At 41.1% G+C, this 20949-nt stretch overlaps 1 long non-coding RNA gene across 1 annotated transcript; it reads right to left on the reverse strand.

Moving 5' to 3' along the window:
- Positions 1 to 54: 54 nt before the first annotated feature.
- LOC135106728 (uncharacterized) lies at positions 55 to 2150 on the reverse strand. The gene is made up of 3 exons (XR_010271445.1): positions 1460 to 2150; positions 1008 to 1131; positions 55 to 782 (listed from the first exon to the last, which is right to left on the reverse strand). It is a non-coding gene; the product is annotated as an uncharacterized LOC135106728 (long non-coding RNA).
- Positions 2151 to 20949: the final 18799 nt, after the last annotated feature.

Here is a 20949-nt window from a genome sequence, read left to right on the forward strand (position 1 = left end):
CCCCAAGCATGTTAGGGTGGACAATCTTCATGAGAACGAGACTGGGGGTGGACAATCTTCAGCTGATCCGACCATTCCCTAACCTAACCTAACCTAAACTTTGGTGTTGGATTCCGAGAGCAGCTGAAGTGGACAATCTTCATGAGAGTGCGGCTCGGGTGGACAATTTTCAGTTGGGTACTCTAGGATGGACAAGCTTCATGAGATTCAATCTTGTTAATAATACTGGAATATACTGTAAAATCTTAATAAATAAAATAATATATTTTTATTTCCTCAGCATAAATTTCTACTGTACCAAAAATGAAGCCTATACAATTCACATATTAATTTTTCATATTTTTTGCTGTCAAAGACTGGTAATATTCAATTTCAGCCATCATTAAATTCTGTTTAAGTTCAATGTTTCCCTTCAATGCTAACAATTTTACTTTCCTTTTTTTTCAATTTTTAACTTTTCCTTTTCAAGTTTCAATTTGCGTTTTTCAGCTTTGTATTGTTCATACTCATCACTGACACTTGAACACTTTCTTAGTTTTGGTGTTGATATGCTTGGTTGGGCTGCAGAGGTTTCAGGTTCAGTTATGGTGCATTCTATAAAGGATCCATCCTCCTAGAGTTCTAAGTGCTGGGCCTTGTGCGAAGATTGTTGTGGTTGGGACTGGACTTGGACACTTTGCCAATGAAGCTGAGGGAGTTCACTATCATCCTCTACCTGTTGCTGGGGTGGTTCTTCTCCCAACTCTTCAGTGTCTTCTTGCCGTTGCTGGGTCTGCAGCTTCCTAAAACCATTGCATAAATTTACCAGTTAAAAACATGCAACTAATTTAATCTCACAAGGAGAAAAGTGCATATCAACTACAGTACAGTATGTAAAAATGCCTTGCTGAAGGATGAACTATCTGATAAAATTATATCAATGCAAATGTTAGGCTAAAATTGTGGTACACTACACAATAAAAAAGTCCAATACAGTACACAGGACAAAAAAAATGCAAGAATCTTACCTCAACGTATGAAAACCGAGATCATTCTGAATAACACCTATCACAGTTGCATTCTTCTCCCCTAATAATTCCTCAACTTTCATGTCTACTGGGTCAAGTGGAGGAGCTTGGGGGCCACCAGCACCTTCAATAATAGTTAATCATATTTTAGCAAAGTACTGTAAAGCTGCAAATATACAATATCACTACACATTACAGTGCAATATAATTTGTATGTATGACTAAGTTTGCACTGAATTTGACTGCTACAGTACTTGCAACACATCTTTGTTAAATGATATGCATGTTATTAATACTGTGAGAAGGAACACTCAAATGCTAAATTTCTACCTTAATGAAAGTAATTGTGACAAGTTGATTGAGGTGAATAAGCAATAGGAATAACGTGAAAGCTATTTCGCTTATGTTAACTTCTTAAAACGGAAGAGTATACAGTAACAAGTTAATCTTACCTGATTGGTTATATTCAGCCTTTATTGCCGAAATTTTCTTCCTCGATTTTGAGGGCACAGAAAACCATTTGGTTTCAACTTCTTCTGCAGTCCGCTTAGTCAGTGGATTTGTTCCATTAATGGCATCAGTTATGCTTTGCCATGCCTCCCTCTTGTCCTTGTGGCTTCAACTTGGTTTAAATCGCCCATTTATAATCAATTGTTTCTCCATTATCACGTTGACCAAGAGGAGTGTTTCCTCTTGTGACCAGTTTGGTTTCCTTTTCTTTTTCTGTGGTTCTTCTGCCATGTCTATATCCTCTGAAGTAATTGTTGAGTCTTCTGTAGGAAGATTTGTCTGTGGCGCGGCCGCCTGCACACTGTCTACAAACATACGGCGCGATGCGCTTTCGTCCAAAAATATCTGTCGTTGGTTAATAGGTACTCCTAAAAAAAACATTATAATACGTCATTTATGTGCTATCATGATACTATATTAATAAATTTTGAACAGCTGCATTAATAACACTGTTTTATGTGTGCAATTTTTAATAATATGCCCATTTACATGTTCATAAGCTGCTAACTTCAGCATTGTTTAGCGGGACTTGACAAACAACTGTTTACTAGCTAACATTTGCTAGTTAAGCATTGGTGCATTACTTTTAGTGATTTTCTGTTAGCTAGCAGAGATTGTTAAGGCTAACAAAAAAGTTTTGTGTAAAACTTTCTGGGATCAATGTAACGCCCACTTTCTTGGAAAGATAACCGGGATCGTACGATCGTAAGTAAGTAAGCGATCGTGACAGAATATGGGGGCCTGTCCGGGATCTTTGAACATTTATGGAGTGTAACGAGTGTTACATGGTGATTGTCGTTGGGAGGAATTTACCTGTGTGAAATATTTCTTTAAAACTGTGTATGTATTGTGGTGAATATTTGGAGGAATATTTTGTGGAGTGTAGTGATTGTAACCATGGCCACTAAACGTGTTGAGATGTTCCTTCTGTCGAGGAGTGTGCATAATTTGTACACACTAACGAGGGAGGAATTATGGTCAGTGGCTGAGAGGTTTCAAGTGGAGTTGAAATCCAAGAAAAGGAGGAAATGCAGGCGGAGTTGAAAAATGCTCTTGTAGGGAGGAGCTGGTTTGAAAATGATGGTGGTGAAAGTGAGGATAATGATGGGGAGAGTGTAGAAGAAGGTGCTGAGGTCAGTGAGATAAACATGGGTGCTTTTGGTGGAACATATGGCCTTTCTAGCAGTGAAAAATTTGAGTTAATGAAACTTCAAATACGGATGCAGAAAGAACCATTACAGATGCAGAGGGAGCAGAAGCAGCAAGAGGTGGAGTTGCGAAAAGAGCAAATGCAGAAAGAAGTGGAGTTGCGGCAGATAGAAAAAGAGATTGAGATAGAAAAGATTAGAGCAGAAAGTAGTAATAAAGTAAATGAGACCACAGGGCAGGAAATGGTGCTCAAGGCAACGGGTTTTTTTTTTTTTTTTATGTAGGAAGGATACTGGCCAAGGGCAACAAAAATCTAATAAAAAAATGCCCACTGAAATGCCAATCCCATAAAAGGATCAAAGCAGTGGTCAAAAATTGGTGGATAAGTGTCTTGAAACCTCCCTCTTGAAGGAATTCAAGTCATAGGAAGGTGGAAATACAGAAGCAGGCAGGGAGTTCCAGAGTTTACCAGAGAAAGGAATGAATGATTGAGAATACTGGTTAACTCTTGCGTTAGAGAGGTGGACAGAATAGGGGTGAGAGAAAGAAGAAAGTCTTGTGCAGCGAGGCCGCGGAAGGAGGGGAGGCATGCAGTTAGCAAGATCAGAAGAGCAGTTGGCATGAAAATAGCGGTAGAAGACAGCTAGATATGCAACATTGCGGCGGTGAGAGAGAGGCTGAAGGCAGTCAGTTAGAGGAGAGGAGTTGATGAGACGAAAAGCTTTTGATTCCACCCTGTCTAGAAGAGCAGTATGAGTGGAACCCCCCCAGACATGTGAAGCATACTCCATGCATGGACGGATAAGGCCCTTGTACAGAGTTAGCAGCTGGGGGGGTGAGAAAAACTGGCGGAGACGTCTCAGAACACCTAACTTCATAGAAGCTGTTTTAGCTAGAGATAAGATGTGAAGTTTAAAGTTCAGATTATAAGTAAAGGACAGACCGAGGATGTTCAGTGTAGAAGAGGGGAACAGTTGAGTGTCATTGAAGAAGAGGGGATAGTTGTCTGGAAGGTTGTGTCGAGTTGATAGATGGAGGAATTGAGTTTTTGAGGCATTGAACAATACCAAATTTGCTCTGCCCCAATCATAAATTTTAGAAAGATCAGAAGTCAGGCGATCTGTGGCTTCCCTGCGTGATATGTTTACCTCCTGAAGGGTTGAACGTCTATGAAAAGACGTGGAAAAGTGCAGGGTGGTATCATCAGCGTAGGAGTGGATAGGACAAGAAGTTTGGTTTAGAAGATCATTAATGAATAATAAGAAGAGAGTGGGTGACAGGACAGAACCCTGAAGAACACCACTGTTAATAGATTTAGGAGAAGAACAGTGACCGTCTACCACAGCAGCAATAGAACGGTCAGAAAGGAAACTTGAGATGAAGTTACAGAGAGAAGGATAGAAACCGTAGGAGGGTAGTTTGGAAATCAAAGCTTTGTGCCAGACTCTATCAAACGCTTTTGATATGTCCAAGGCAACAGCAAAAGTTTCACCAAAATCTCTAAAAGAGGATGACCAAGACTCAGTAAGGAAAGCCAGAAGATCACCAGTAGAGCGGCCTTGACGGAACCCATACTGGCGATCAGATAGAAGGTTGTGAATTGATAGATGTTTAAGAATCTTCCTGTTGAGGATAGATTAAAAAACTTTAGATAAGCAGGAAATTAAAGCAATAGGACGGTAGTTTGAGGGATTAGAACGGTCACCCTTTTTAGGAACAGGTTGAATGTAGGCAAACTTCCAGCAAGAAGGAAAGGTAGATGTTGACAGACAGCTGAAAGAGTTTGATTAGGCAAGGTGCAAGCATGGAGGCACGGTTTCGGAGAATAATAAGAGGGACCCCATAAGGTCCATAAGCCTTCCGAAGGTTTAGGCCAGAGAGGGCATGAAAAACATCATTACGAAGAATTTTAATAGGTAACATGAAGTAGTCAGAGGGTTGAAGAGAGAGAACAACAAGCCCAGAATTGTCCAAGGTAGAGTTTTTAGCAAAGGTTTGAGCGAAGAGTTCAGCTTTAGAAATAGATGTTAATGAAAGAGTTTTTTGGCTAGTTGGAGAACAGACTTGGCATGGTTCCAGGCAGAAATATAAAGTGCATGAGATTCTGGTGATAGAAGGGTTAAGTACCTTTTGTGGGCCACCTCTCTATCATGTATAGCACGAGAACAAGCTGTGTTAAACCAAGGTTTAGAAGGTTTAGGACGAGAAAAAGAGTGAGAAATGTATGCGCTTAGCTCACAAAGACTGGTCTCTGACAAGGAAGCAGTAGTCATTCCAAGGAAAATCAGCAAAATACCTCCTCAGGTCCCCCCCAACTAGCAGAGGCAAAACGCCAGAGGCACCTTCGCTTAGGGGAATCATGAGGAGGGATTGGAGTGATAGGATAAGATAAAGATATGAGATTGTGATCGGAGGAGCCCAACGGAGAAGAAAGGGTGACAGCATAAGCAGAAGGATTAAAGGTCAGGAAAAGGTCAAGAATGTTTGGCGTATCTCCAAGACGGTCAGGAATACGAGTAGTGTGTTGCACCAATTGTTCTAGGTCATAGAGGATAGCGAAGCTGTAGGCTAGTTCACCATGATGGTCAGCGAAGGGAGAGGAAAGCCAAAGCTGGTAGTGAACATTGAAGTCTCCAAGAATATATATATATATATATATATATATATATATATATATATATATATATATATATATATATATATATATATATATATATATATATATATATATATATATATATATATTGTTTCATCCACTAGTCAATGGAGATCAAAAGGTCATGCGTTGCATTCACTTTTAATAAGTAGATCCAACCTGCAAACAGTATTATGTCAAGTGCGACCATCACATATACATATTATCAATGAAGAACAACCATTCACTAGTCACAAGAAAACATGTGTTAGATCAACTGAAGTTAACAAAGAAACAATTGCCTTAAAAACTTACAACACTGGCCTCCAAACACTATAAACACCTAAAGCATCACGGAGCAAGACTGACCAAGCTTGATCCCAACAATGGCCCCATAACAGGCTGCAATAAATAGTCACATATAAACATCTCTTAGGCACCAGCTCACCAGATCATAGTGCCTAGACTGGAATTGTGTGCAGCACTATTGGCTTGTCGCCTAAGGAAGTTTGTTGATGGAATGGACTTTTGATTCAGTAATTACTGATTCTGAGGTAGTGAGAGCCCAAATTCAGAAAGACTCTTTCAGATTTAACACCTTTGTGGCTAACAGGGTTTCAGAGATTCAGACTAAAAGTTCTTCAAGTGAATGAATGGGTTTGGGTGAATTCAAAATGGAATATATCTGATTGGTGTACCAGAGAATGTAACTCTAGTGCATTAGATGAAAATTCTGTCTTGCAATTTCTTACAAGGTCTAAAGGGGAGTGGCCAATAAGCCAGAATTGTAATGTGGAAGTAACTGATAAGCTGTATTCAACAAAAGGAGAGAACCTGTTAGTAGTATTAAATAAGGACTGTGTTATAAACATCAACCGTTTCAGTGATTATGAAAACCTGATTAATGTGACAACAAGAGTTGCTAAAGTCGCATCAGCAAATATTACTAGTTCAGGGTTTCCAATTGCATTCTGAGGTTTTATACATCTGTTAAACTTTAGAGATTCAAGCTCGAACTTTTGATTGAACAACGATTTCCACTTACTATATGCAGAAGGGCTAATATCATACAGAACCCCTGTATTAGAGCTGCAGCAGGCCGACTGACGTGGCAGCAAAGGAACATAGCCGCCAACTCTCAGCTACTACTTGTTGCAAGATTACTCGCAAAATGTCGTTAAAAGTCGCTAAAATCATGAGGAAATTATCAAAAAAAAAGTAGCTAAATAAAGAATATTAATTTTGATAGGGAAAAAAAATATAACGAGAGAGAGAGAGAGAGAGAGAGAGAGAGAGAGAGAGAGAGAGAGAGAGAGAGAGAGAGAGAGAGAGAGAGAGAGAGAGAATCACCGATATAATTTCGTAGTACATTTGTACTTACAATTTTTGAGTAAAGGCCCCTCGTAATCATGCAGCTTCATCGAGTATCATCGCTAATTAAAACTCGCTCAGGTCCCAGTTGTCTACAGCACTGCAGTGAGAAGTACTTATAGATGCTTCTTGTGAAGTTGTGTACTTGTAGTTCTTGTAAGCTTCAAGTGTAAATCTTCTTTAGTACATCTTCAGGTAGGGTGTAATTATGACAACATTTTTCTCACTTTGTGAAGGCCATACTTGACAACCAGGACTGCTGTTAGAGTTTCATTGTTCATTCTGTTGCATAGCTTGATCTTCACGATGTTCATCTGGCTAAACAATCGTTTAACATCGGCATTTCATTGAGGCAAGGAGAGTACTGTGAGAGCAAGCTCACATATATTTCTGTAGGGATTTTCTCCTGTGGCGTCCCTGAAGTCTGCTACCTCTGCCTAAAACTGAAGTTTATCATGGTTTTTTTTTTTTTTTTCACACAGTATAATGTCATTCACTTGCCCTCATGGTGGACATCAAGAACTTTAACGTTGTCAGGCAGAGAACCACAAACTCAATGCACATCTTGCGAATTTCTGTTTCACCACGAAATTTTTCTTCTTTCATGTGCTTTTCGAATTCGTAACACAGACAACAGTTAGGATCCAAAAATCTCTCAATGACCCCAGCCTCAGTATTTTTTTTCCTGGAATTATTACTTTTGAGGACAAAGAGTTAATAAGCTGAACCAAGTCATTCAGTGGTTTTGTGGAATAATTAGTTTCAGCTTCAAACTTCTTGTTTACAAACTGGACTTCTCCAAGAATATGTTTCAGAAATGTGAGGAACGCATAATTTTTCTTGTCACACAACATTAAATATAGCTGTTTTGCTGTGCAACATCTCTCCTCCCTTCTGGCACTCTCAGAGTTTTCAGTTCATCCCACTGGTTCAAAATTCTGACAAGAGCAGCGTTAATAGACATCCAGCGTGTGTCACATAGGTGTATTAATTTCAGAGATTTCATTGCATCGTTCATCATGGCATACAATTTCTTGTACTTCAACTGCCTCAGAGAAGAATGTGAGAACTAATTGTAGCAATGTTTGATTAAGACTTGTAAGTGCCTGGGTAGATGTTCTTTGGCAGCATGAGAAACTGCCAGCTGCAGTGAATGACGTACATCTTATGAGGAACAGATTAGGATTCTCAGGTTTTAATTTTACATGTACACTATTGTTCACTCCGGTCATCACTGAGTTTCTGCAATTTCATTCCATATTTATCAAGAGGTTTCTTGAGAGTATCACATATTGCATCAACATTACACTCACTCAGTTCAACCAAATCTAAGAAAGTTGTCACAAATGTTTTCTTTGATGCAGAAAAGTATCTTATGCCAATACCCAAAAGTTTAGTTACAAAGATGTCATTACTCTCGTCTATAATTAAGCTGAATTTTTTGTTGCCGATGTCATCTTTGAGTTCTTGTTTGAAATGCTAGGTTATCACATTGCAAATTATTGCACTGCACTTCGATCTCTTAAGCTTAAGATCCTTACACCCCTTACCATCACCAAAGCCTGCTTTACACACATCATTCAGATGATCTACCACACACAATGCACAATGCTCAGTAATGAACATAGCCATTTGAGTCTCTGACTTTCTGGAATCATTATCAACTCTCTTAGTCTCAAATAACAAGGTTCTTTGTCTCTGAGAGCTGAATGGCTCCTCTGCCCGCTAATGTTTAGCTGTGGTCCTGTGTTTTTCCAAGTCACTCAGCTATGCAGTTAGTATACAAGCGCATAACTTGCAATATGCCTTGGTATCATCACCCTGTGCCTTACTGAGCCACTTGCTATATTTAGCCATTCCTGCCGAAACCGTTGAGAGTATTTCTTGCTCATTCTCGTAAGCGCTCCACACTGTTATACTCATGGACGTTGTGAGAAAACTGCGGTTACTAAACCGTGGGTCCGTGACTGAGACAAGTAGCCGACTCGCTGTCCTGTACAAGTACGATACGCGTCAGTCCACACGACCATCACTGAGGGTTGGGTGAGGAGGGGCAGGGTGGAGATAGGGGTGGACCCTTCCCTACCTCTGTAGCCCCCTCCCAATCCCTCCCCCACCAAGCTCTCCTCTCCAGTGTCAGTGCAATCATTACACATAATAATAAGATTCAAGAGCGTGGGCACGAGAGCAGGTTAGGTCATTGTACACATAAACGCAGCATCCAGCTTTGGATCGAAAATGAGGATAGAGAAAGTAGGAGGGAACAGAAAAGGGTCTTCTGTCAGTTGCCTCAGACACCTGAGTTTCAGTGAGGAAAAGAAGATGAGGTTTAGAAGAGGAGAGGTGGTGTTCTACAGATTGAAAATTATATCTCAGACCGCGAATGTTGCAGAAGTTAATGAAGAAAAAGTTGAGGGGGGTGTCAAGACACTTAGGATCGTCGAGAGAAAGGCAGTCCGACCTGGGGACATTTATGGTCCCCTCCCCAGATGGGGATTCCGAGGCTGGTGTAGGAGTCGCCATGATTTTAAAATTTTTGAATGAAGGGTGTGTGTGTTATTAGGTGCTTGTAGTTTTGTGTGGAGGAAGAGTTGTCTTTAGAGGGCAGGGTGTGACTGTCCCCTTGTGTTGTGAGACACAAAGGGAAACGTTCAGTGAGGTCACAGCTGGGTTTAATGATAAGTTCACAGCACCCCCTGAACAGTGCTTTAGACCTCACTGGGAGTAATTATCGTTTCAGCAGGTGTTCATGCGTTCCTTCCGGGCCATCGCTCGGATCACTGCGCAGACTGGGAACAATTCAGGCACCTCTGCCTCCCCACCTGCTGAGTGAGGAACTGCTGCCGGAGTGGTGGCTTCTGTCATCCCTATCAGAGGGTTGTCTATCATATGAAATTTAGGGATAACTAAATCCCTAAATTTCATATGATAGACAACCCTCTGATAGGGATGACAGAAGCCACCACTCCGGCAGCAGTTCCTCACTCAGCAGGTGGGGAGGCAGAGGTGCCTGAATTGTTCCCAGTCTGCGCAGTGATCCGAGCGATGGCCCGGAAGGAACGCATGAACACCGAGGGAGCAACGCAGGAGGACGAAGGCCTGGGCGTTCTGTTCAAAGAACCTGATGAAAAAGGAACTAACCCGGAGTGCGCGAGTGATGAACCAGTTGTAGGCCAGGTGGAGCCCAACCTTGATTTTCTAGTAGAAAAGAGCGAGTTGGTAAAAGCTCAGGAGAGTGATGAAAGTTTGAAGTCTATTTGGAATGAGGCTAAAAGGCTGGGTGAGCTTAACAATGAGTACGTGGGTTACTATGTGGATAGCGGGGTATTAATGAGAAATTGGTGGCCTCTGACAGCCCCAACCTCTGATCACTGGATGGTAAAAAGGCAGATTGTGGTGCCACGGGTGTATAGGAAGAAACTTTTGGAGATAGCACACGAAGGTAATCTGGCAGGACACCTAGGGGTCAGAAAAACCCTAGGGAAAATCCTGTGTCACTTTTACTGGCCCAGAGTGAGAGGTGATGTGAAAGAGTTTTGTAAAACTTGTGGTTTGTGTGAGAAGGTGGGCAAGCCGAACCAGGTGATTCGCCCTGCCCCCCTTCATCTTATACCTGTGGTTGAGGAGCCTTTCAGTAAGGTGGTGATAGACTGTGTAGGTCCTTTACCAAGGACCCGGAGAGGAAACCAGTATTTGCTGACTATTATGTGTATATCATCCAGGTTTCCTGAGGCCATTCCCCTCAGGAGTATAAACTCTAAGAACACTGTGAGGGAGTTGGTGAAATTTTTCTACTGGGTAGGAATTCCTAAGGTGTTGCAGTCAGACCAGGGAAGTAATTTCACTTCTCGCACGTTCAAGGAAATCCTAAGGGGTCTAAAGATTGAACAGAGACTGTGCTTATCATCCTCAGTCTTAGAGTTGTGTAGAAAGATTTCACCAAACTCTTGAAAACACTCTCGGGATGTATTGTGAGGAGATGAGTGTTGAGTGGGATGAGGCATTGCCACTAGCCTTGTTCGCGTTAAGGGACAGTGTGCAAGAGTCAACTGGTTTCAGCCCATTTGAGTTAGTGTATGGGCATGAGGTGAACGGTCCTTTGAAGATGGTGAAAGAAAAATGGTTAGGGGCAGAGGAGCCCCCTACTGTGGTGAAGTATGTATCTGATTTCAAGGACAGATTGATGAGAGCTAGGAAAATTGCTCGGGAAAAATTGAAAAGTAGTCAGAGTGAGATGAAAGGCTGGTATGACAAGAACGCGAGGGCCAGATCTTTCCAGCCTGGGGACAAGGTCTTGGTTCTTTTCCCATTGCAGGGTGATCCTTTCAAAGCCAGGTTCAGCGGGCCTTGGGAGATTGAGAGGAAAATGAGTGATGTGAATTACATTGTAAAAACTCCAGGGAGGAAGAAAAAGAACCAGTTGTGTCATGTAAACATGTTGAACCCATTTCATGAAAGGGATAGAGATAATGGAGGTGATGTAGTAGAAGGAGTAAGAACCGTGAGTGCTGTAAATGTAACCATTGAGGCGGAAGAGAAGTGGTCTGAAGTGAAACTTAGCAGGTGTGAAGGGATGGTGCTAGAGAACTCAGCTGTGTTGGGGAATTTAAATGATAAACTGGGACACATGGAGCTAGAAAGGAAGGAAAGGATTAGGGAGATACTTGGAAGATTCAGTTCGTTGTTCCCTGATGCACCTAGGAAAACGAATGTGGTGGTGCATGATGTGGATGTTGGGGAGGCTAAACCCATCAAACAGCATCCCTACAGAGTTAACCCACAGAAAAGGGAGATCATGAGAAAGGAAGTAGAGTATATGCTAGAGCATGACTTAATTGAGCCCAGTGAGAACCCATGGAGCTCGCCGTGTGTACTGGTGCCCAAGCCTGGTCAAGAGAGTTTCCGTTTTTGTACAGACTATAGGAAGGTTAACATGGTGACAAAACCTGATGCCTACCCTATCCCTTGAGTTGATGATTGTAAAGATCATGTGGGAAGTGCCAACTTCACAACAAAAATTGACTTGTTAAAGGGATACTGGCAAGTAGAACTCACTGAGAGGGCAAAAGCTATATCAGCTTTTGTCACCATGGATGGATTATACCAGTACAAAGTTCTTCCGTTTGGGATGAAGAACAGTGGGAGTTCTTTTCAGAGATTAATGAACAGAGTACTGAAGGGTCTGAAGGGATGTTCTGTGTACATAGATGACATATTGTTGTACATTGAGAGTTGGAAAGAGCATGTGCAGCTGCTGGAGGAAGTGTTCAGGAGACTGCATGATGTCAACCTTACTGTCAACTTAGCAAAAAGTAATTTCGTGCAAGCTGACGTGGAGTACTTAGGTTTCAAGGTTGGGAGAGGTACCACGGTTGGTGAGAACCGTGGAAGCCAAGGTGAAAGATATTGTAAATCTCCCTCCACCCACCAATAGGAAGGAGATACTGAGATTCTTAGGGGTGAGCGGATATTACAGGTGATTTTGTAAAAATTTCTCTGATGTTGCCATGCCCCTGACAAAGTTGCTGGATAAGTCAAAAGTTGGGATAAACATTGTGAGGAAGCTTTTGTGGAGATTAAGAAAATGTTAGTCAGTGTCCCAGTGTTGCGCATGCCTGATTACAGAAAACCATTTGTATTGTATGTGGACGCCAGTCAGAATGGTGTGGGTGGTGTGTTAATGCAGGAACATGAGGGAATGGAGCACCCCATAGGCTATTATTCTAAAAAGTTGTTACCATATCAAAGGGCTTACAGCACTATTGAGAAAGAGACTTTGGGCTTAGTGCTGAGCTTGAGTCATTTTGAAGTGTACGTCAAAGGGACGGGACAGCCTGTGCAGGTTTTCACCAACAATCCGCTCATTTTCTTTCATAAAATGAAAAACACCAATCAGAGGCTGATGAGGTGGTGCTTGGTCTTATAGGACTATGACTTAGAGATTCACCATGTAAAAGGCAGTGAGAATATAATTGCCGATGCCTTGTCCCGCGCACCATCTAGTCGTGAGGCATCCTAATCAGGTGCCTCACGCCTCTTTTGGGAAGGGGATGTCATGTTATTGGCCGAGTTTACCTTGAATGGGATCACGTTTTCTTAGTGTCCCCCGTGTTCCGGTTACCTGCCATTCGGGAATTATCCTTATTATTGGTTATAAGTAGTGTAAAGCTTATTTACCCATTTTATATCATGTAGTATTATTCTCTTCGCAATTTAAGTTCTCAATATCTTTGTATGTATAAGGGAGGAAGTATAATTGAGGTGGAAATATGTTGAAACGAGGGGAGCTTGAGTGGACAACAACACATTCCAAGGAGGGGAAGGCAGAGCGCCTTAGGTCGTGAGGTACTCGTATATCGGAGGGAAGGCGTTTCTCAGGGAAGAATCTTGGTGTGGATTGGTGATGGAGTGGTGTGTGGAGGTATTAGTGGTGTAGCGGTATAACCTTGATATCCAGGATCAGGTTAGTGAGTCTTTTGTGGTACCAAGAGCTCTTGTCCGCTGAAATTCGGTTGTTGAGTTGTGCCGGTGACGCTGTTTGAAGGGGTCATAGGTCAAACTGGCAGCCATTTTGTGAGTGGAGGTTGTGGTGTTGACCTTGGAAGCTGGTGTTGTGGTGTATTGGTGATTTTGGGGATGATGTTACGGTGTTATGGGTAATTTTTGGTGATGGTGGTAATCTCCTGAAAGGTTTGAGGAGGTGAAATACGGGAATTATTGCCTGCGGACGCGGTAATGGCGTCTGAGTAAATTCCTGCGGTTGAGGGGAAATATTTCTGTGACTGGTGGAGGTGTAAACGGGTTCTGCTGTTGTGTTAAGTGACGAGAACGACATGTAAGAACGTGTACTACCTCATGTTGTTTGTGAATTGTTATTAGTATTAATATATGTGCTTGTAACATAGAATAATCGTGTTTCCTACTCCCCCAACATTGATCCGGTATTAGAGGTGATTCCAGGTGTGCTGGATCAAGGTAAGGGTGCAGTGAGAGGGTGTAATTCTGGCGATTTCGGATAGGTCGGGTAGCTACTCGAAGCCTTTAAAAATCCAGACCGTTAAAACTTTCCGGGATCAGTGCAACGCCCACTTTCTTCGAAACATAACCGGGATCGTACGATCGTAAGTAAGTAAGCGATCGTGACAAAAAAAAAAAAAAATATATATATATATATATATATATATATATATATATATATATATATATATATATATATATATATATATATATATATATATATATATATATTCGCCAACATTGTCGAAAATATGTTTTGTAATTTATGGTATATTTAGTGGAATCATTTACATTTACGAATTAAAGTATGTTTGGGTTTATTATTGGTAGTGGCTGTTCTAGGTAGGCGCTTGTCGCTGCGAATTTGTCGAGGCGGCCAACGTGGTTCAGTTCCTTTGCAGAGTTGTCAGTTTAGCGAAAAAAAATTCGCTAAATCTAGCTACTTTTTTTGTGAGATTTAGCTACCAGTTTTTCAAGTGAGCGACGTAGTGTCTTTTTAGCTACTTTTCATTGAATCTGAATGATTATTTGTACTACTTATGGTAAATTACAATCATGGAAACAACGTTAATTGAATAATTTTGCAAATTATGTGTAATGATTGCACTGACACTGGAGAGGAGAGCTTGGTGGGGGAGGGATTGGGAGGGGGCTACAGAGGTAGGGAAGGGTCCACCCCTATCTCCACCCTGCCCCTCCTCACCCAACCCTCAGTGATGGTCGTGTGGACTGACGCGTATCGTACGTGTACAGGACAGGCCGAACAGCGAGTCGGCTACTTGTCTCAGTCACGGACCCACGGTTTAGTAACCGCAGTTTTCTCACAACGTCCATGAGTATAACAGTGTGGAGCGCTTACGAGAATGAGCAAGAAATACTCTCAACGGTTTCGGCAGGAATGGCTAAATATAGCAAGTGGCTCAGTAAGGCACAGGGTGATGATACCAAGGCATATTGCAAGTTATGCGCTTGTATACTAACTGCATAGCTGAGTGACTTGGAAAAACACAGCACCACAGCTAAACATTAGCGGGCAGAGGAGCCATTCAGCTCTCAGAGACAAAGAACCTTGTTATTTGAGACTAAGAGAGTTGATAATGATTCCAGAAAGTCAGAGACTCAAATGGCTATGTTCATTACTGAGCATTGTGCATTGTGTGTGGTAGATCATCTGAATGATGTGTGTAAAGCAGGCTTTGGTGATGGTAAGGGGTGTAAGGATCTTAAGCTTAAGAGATCGAAGTGCAGTGCAATAATTTGCAATGTGATAACCTAGCATTTCAAACAAGAACTCGAAGATGACATCAGCAACAAAAAATTCAGCTTAATTATAGACGAGAGTAATGACATCTTTGTAACTAAACTTTTGGGTATTGGCATAAGATACTTTTCTGCATCAAAGAAAACATTTGTGACAACTTTCTTAGATTTGGTTGAACTGAGTGAGTGTAATGTTGATGCAATATGTGATACTCTCGAGAAACCTCTTGATAAATATGGAATGAAATTGCAGAAACTCAGTCATGACCGGAGTGAACAATGGTGTACATGTAAAATTAAAACCTGAGAATCCTAATCTGTTCCTCATAAGATGTACGTCATTCACTGCAGCTGGCAGTTTCTCATGCTGCCAAAGAACATCTACCCAGGCACTTACAAGTCTTAATCAAACATTGCTACAATTAGTTCTCACATTCTTCTCTGAGGCAGTTGAAGTACAAGAAATTGTATGCCATGATGAACGATGCAATGAAATCTCTGAAATTAATACACCTATGTGACACACGCTGGATGTCTATTAACGCTGTTCTTGTCAGAATTTTGAACCAGTGGGATGAACTGAAAACTCTGAGAGTGCCAGAAGGGAGGAGAGATGTTGCACAGCAAAACAGCTATATTTAATGTTGTGTGACAAGAAAAATTAAGCGTTCCTCACATTTCTGAAACATATTCTTGGAGAAGTCCAGATTGTAAACAAGAAGTTTGAAGCTGAAACTAATTATTCCACAAAACCACTGAATGACTTGGTTCAGCTTATTAACTCTTTGTCCTCAAAAGTAATAATTCCAGGAAAAAAAAATACTGAGGCTGGGGTCATTGAGAGATTTTTGGATCCTAACTGTTGTCTGTGTTACGAATTCGAAAAGCACATGAAAGAAGGAAAATTTCGTGGTGAAACAGAAATTCGCAAGATGTGCATTGAGTTTGTGGTTCTCTGCCTGACAACGTTAAAGTTCTTGATGTCCACCATGAGGGCAAGTGAATGACATTATACTGTGTGAAAAAAAAAAAAAACCATGATAAACTTCAGTTTTAGGCAGAGGTAGCAGACTTCAGGGACGCCACAGGAGAAAATCCCTACAGAAATATATGTGAGCTTGCTCTCACAGTACTCTCCTTGCCTCAATGAAATGCCGATGTTAAACGATTGTTTAGCCAGATGAACATCGTGAAGATCAAGCTATGTAACAGAATAAACAATGAAACTCTAACAGCAGTCCTGGTTGTCAAGTATGGCCTTCACAAAGTGAGAAAAATGTTGTCATAATTACACCCTACCTGAAGATGTACTAAAGAAGATTTACACTTGAAGCTTACAAGAACTACAAGTACACAACTTCACAAGAAGCATCTACAAGTACTTCTCACTGCAGTGCTGTAGACAACTGGGACCTGAGCGAGTTTTAATTAGCGATGATACTCGATGAAGCTGCATGATTACGAGGGGCCTTTACTCAAAAATTGTAAGTACAAATGTACTACGAAATTATATCGGTGATTCTCTCTCTCTCTCTCTCTCTCTCTCTCTCTCTCTCTCTCTCTCTCTCTCTCTCTCTCTCTCTCTCTCTCTCTCTCTCTCTCTCGTTATATTTTTTTCCCTATCAAAATTAATATTCTTTATTTAGCTACTTTTTTTTTGATAATTTCCTCATGATTTTAGCGACTTTTAACGACATTTTGCGAGTAATCTTGCAACAAGTAGTAGCTGAGAGTTGGCGGCTATGTTCCTTTGCTGCCACGTCAGTCGCCCTGCTGCAGCTCTAATACAGGGGTTCTGTATGATATTAGCCCTTCTGCATATAGTAAGTGGAAATCGTTGTTCAATCAAAAGTTCGAGCTTGAATCTCTAAAGTTTAACAGATGTATAAAACCTCAGAATGCAATTGGAAACCCTGAGCTAATAATATTTGCTGATGCGACCTTAGCAACTCTTGTTGTCACATTAATCAGGTTTTCATGATCACTGAAACGGTTGATGTTTATAACACAGTCCTTATTGAATACTACTAACAGGTTCTCTCCTTTTGTTGAATACAGCTCATCAGTTACTTCCACATTACAATTCTGGCTTATTGGCCACTCCCCTTTAGACCTTGTAAGAAATTGCAAGACAGAATTTTCATCTAATGCACTAGAGTTACATTCTCTGGTACACCAATCAGATATATTCCATTTTGAATTCACCCAAATCCATTCATTCACTTGAAGAACTTTTAGTCTGAATCTCTGAAACCCTGTTAGCCACAAAGGTGTTAAATCTGAAAGAGTCTTTCTGAATTTGGGCTCTCACTACCTCAGAATCAGTAATTACTGAATCAAAAGTCCATTCCATCAACAAACTTCCTTAGGCGACAAGCCAATAGTGCTGCACACAATTCCAGTCTAGGCACTATGATCTGGTGAGCTGGTGCCTAAGAGATGTTTATATGTGACTATTTATTGCAGCCTGTTATGGGGCCATTGTTGGAATCAAGCTTGGTCAGTCTTGCTCCGTGATGCTTTAGGTGTTTATAGTGTTTGGAGGCCAGTGTTGTAAGTTTTTAAGGCAATTGTTTCTTCGTTAACTTCAGTTGATCTAACACATGTTTTCTTGTGACTAGTGAATGGTTGTTCTTCATTGGTAATATGTATATGTGATGGTCGGACTTGACATAATACTGTTTGCAGGTTGGATTTACTTATTAAAAGTGAATGCAACGCATGACCTTTTGATCTCCATTGACTAGTGGATGAAACAATATATATATATATATATATATATATATATATATATATATATATATATATATATATATATATATATATATATATATATATATATATATATATATATATATATATATATATATATATATATTCTTGGAGACTTCAATGTTCACCACCAGCTTTGGCTTTCCTCTCCCTTCGCTGACCATCATGGTGAACTAGCCTACAGCTTCGCTATCCTCTATGACCTAGAACAATTGGTGCAACACACTACTCGTATTCCTGACCGTCTTGGAGATACGCCAAACATTCTTGACCTTTTCCTGACCTCTAATCCTTCTGCTTATGCTGTCACCCTTTCTTCTCCGTTGGGCTCCTCCGATCACAATCTCATATCTTTATCTTATCCTATCACTCCAATCCCTCCTCATGATCCCCCTAAGCGAAGGTGCCTCTGGCGGTTTGCCTCTGCTAGTTGGGGGGGACCTGAGGAGGTATTTTGCTGATTTTCCTTGGAATGACTACTGCTTCCTTGTCAGAGACCAGTCTTTGTGAGCTAAGCGCATAACAGAGGTGATAGTGTCTGGCATTGAGGCGTACATTTCTCACTCTTTTTCTCGTCCTAAACCTTCTAAACCTTGGTTTAACACAGCTTGTTCTCGTGCTATACATGATAGAGAGGTGGCCCACAAAAGGTACTTAACCCTTCCATCACCAGAATCTCATGCACTTTATATTTCTGCCTGGAACCATGCCAAGTCTGTTCTCCAACTAGCCAAAAAACTCCTTCATTAACATCTATTTCTAAAGCTGAACTCTTCGCTCAAACCTTTGCTAAAAACTCTACCTTGGACAATTCTGGGCTTGTTGTTCTCTCTCCTCAACCCTCTGACTACTTCATGCTACCTATTAAAATTCTTCGTAATGATGTTTTCCATGCCCTCTCTGGCCTAAACCTTCGGAAGGCTTATGGACCTTATGGGGTCCCTCTTATTATTCTCCGAAACCGTGCCTCCATGCTTGCACCTTGCCTAATCAAACTCTTTCAGCTGTCTGTCAACATCTACCTTTCCTTCTTGCTGGAAGTTTTCCTACATTCAACCTGTTCCTAAAAAGGGTGACCGTTCTAATCCCTCAAACTACCGTCCTATTGCCTTAATTTCCTCCCTATCTAAAGTTTTGGAATCTATTCTCAACAGGAAGATTCTTAAACAATTATCACTTCACAACTTTCTATCTGATCGCCAGTACGGGTTCCGTCAAGGCCGCTCGACTGGTGATTTTCTGGATTTCCTTACTGAGTCTTGCTCTTCCTCTTTTACAGATTTTGGTGAAACTTTTGCAGTTGCCTTGAACATATCAAAAGCTTTTGATAGAGTCTGGCACAAAGCTTTGATTTCCAAACTACCCTCCTACGGCTTCTATCCTTCTTTCTGTAACTTCATCTCAAGTTTCCTTTCTGACCGTTCTATTGCTGCTGTGGTAGACGGTCACTGTTCTTCTCCTAAATCTATTAACAGTGGTGTTCCTCAGGGTTTCTTCAAGAGGGAGGTTTCTAGACACTTATTCTTCAATTTTTGACTATCGCTTTGAATCCTTTTATGGAACTGGCATCTCAGTGGGATTTTTTTTTACTGGATTTTTGTTGCCTTTGGCCATTGTCCCTCCTACTTATTAAAAAAAAAATAAATAAATAAAAAAAAATATATATATATATATATATATATATATATATATATATATATATATATATATATATATATATATATATATATATATATATATATATATATATATATATATATATTTGTGTGTGTGTGTGTGTGTGAAATAACGACAAAGTAGGAGTTTACAGTCCACCCCCCTTCAATAGTCTCACTCTTTAATCTTGCCATCAATTCTCTCACTCACTTCATCCTGCCACCCCATATGCTCGTCCCAGGCAATTCAGTTTCACTTCAAGCACTCTTGACTTGTGTATCCTATTCTGCAGCCCACATTTCTCCATCTCCTGACCTTGCTAGTGATTCATGGCTTCATGCAGCAAAAACACTTACCACAACGGATGGACTGAAGCCACATACATCTACTTCCTCTCTCTCTCTTTATTTAATAAACACATAAAAAAAAATAAATAAATAAACATTACTTTTCCTCTTCCTCACACACACACACACACACACACACACACACACACACACACACACACACACACACACACACACCATTAAATTTATAACACTATCATACTGTTCCTTTCCATCAAGGGCTTGCAGAACTAAGAGTGTGAATGATGAGTGTGTGATCCTCTGCCTAAGACATCCATGTAAGATACCCACCAATGTATAAAGATAAATTGATATACCATACTTAAATAATATATTACTGGCTTTACTGCAATCAACACACCACCAACATCACGGTTGCCTCGATGCATCGATAACATTGCCTCGATTCAGTCATAACGAGATTTGTGCCTCCATGCAGCCACAACGAGCTTACTGCCTCAGTGCAGCCACAGCGATATTGTTGCCTCGCTGCAGCCACAAGGAGATTGATGCCTCGATGCAGCCACAACAAGATTGTTGCCTAGATTCAACCACAACGAGACTGCTGCCTCCATGAAGCCTCGATGCCTCGATGCAGCCTTAACGAGGGGGTTTAGGTCAATGCAGCCACAAAAAGATTATTGCCTCGATAGAGCAACAACGAGTTTGCTGCTTCGATGCAGCCAAAACGAGATTTTTGCCTTGATGCAGCCACAACGAAGGGGTTGGCTCGATGCAGCCACAAGAATATTGTTGCTTCGATGCAGCCACAATGAGGTGGTTGGCTCGGTAAAGCCAAAACTAGATTGTTTCCTCGATGCAGCAACAACGAGATTGTTGCCTCGATGCAGCCACAACGAGATTGTTGCCTCGATGTAGCCCACAAATAGATTGTTGTCTCGATGGAGCAACAAAGAGGTTGTTGCTTCGATGCAGCCACAACGAAATTGTTGCCTTGATGCAGCCACAAAGAGGGGGTTGAATCGATGCAGCAACAACGAGCGGGATGGCTCGAAGCAGCCACAACGACATTGTTACCTTGATGCAACTAGAGGTTGGCTAGATACAACCAAAACGTGATTGTTGACTCAAAGCAGCCACATCCTAATTATTGATTCGATGAAGCCATAACGAGATTGGTGCCTCGATGCAGCCACAACGAGACTGTCTCCTCTATGCAGCCACAATGAGATAGTTGCCACAATGCAGCCACAACGAGGTTGTT

The sequence above is a fragment of the Scylla paramamosain genome, chromosome 2, assembly GCF_035594125.1.
Source record: "Scylla paramamosain isolate STU-SP2022 chromosome 2, ASM3559412v1, whole genome shotgun sequence".
In the NCBI taxonomy this organism is placed as follows: Eukaryota; Metazoa; Arthropoda; class Malacostraca; order Decapoda; family Portunidae; genus Scylla; species Scylla paramamosain.